The sequence below is a fragment of the Penaeus monodon genome, chromosome 22 (assembly GCF_015228065.2).
Source record: "Penaeus monodon isolate SGIC_2016 chromosome 22, NSTDA_Pmon_1, whole genome shotgun sequence".
In the NCBI taxonomy this organism is placed as follows: domain Eukaryota; kingdom Metazoa; phylum Arthropoda; class Malacostraca; order Decapoda; family Penaeidae; genus Penaeus; species Penaeus monodon.
In genome coordinates, this window is record NC_051407.1 from 22,941,207 (window position 1) to 22,941,696 (window position 490).

Consider the following 490-nt stretch of genomic DNA (forward strand, 5'->3'; position numbering starts at 1 on the left):
CTTCCCTTTCATTCCTTCACATGTCTGTTTAAGCTATATTCAACACCAGTAGTCATTTTTTCTTTGAATCCCCAAAGCATACATTTATTTCTGAGTGAAATCATTGCCACGTTTCGTATAAGATGTAAGCCCTAAGTCCATGAATCCTGTGTCTCTGTTATTTATATATAACTTTTTTATATGTTTGTATATACAAGAAACCCTCATGCACAGTGCCATTGTTCACTCGCAGTAGAACTACGGTCGTTCTGTTAAAGGAGACAAACGATCTCATATTTCATATTGCAGGCGTAAGCAAAAATCTTTCTCTTAACATTAGTGTTTAGAGGCCGCTGGCACAAACATATACCAGTGTAGGTACAATAAGGGATTTTCAGTGTAGCTAGATGGGAGGGGTGTGGATGAGAGAGGGAGAAGTAGGGTAAACATGCAACATGCAACACATGTCAGAGAAAGACAGCAAGGGTGAAAGGAAGACCAACAAAGGAAA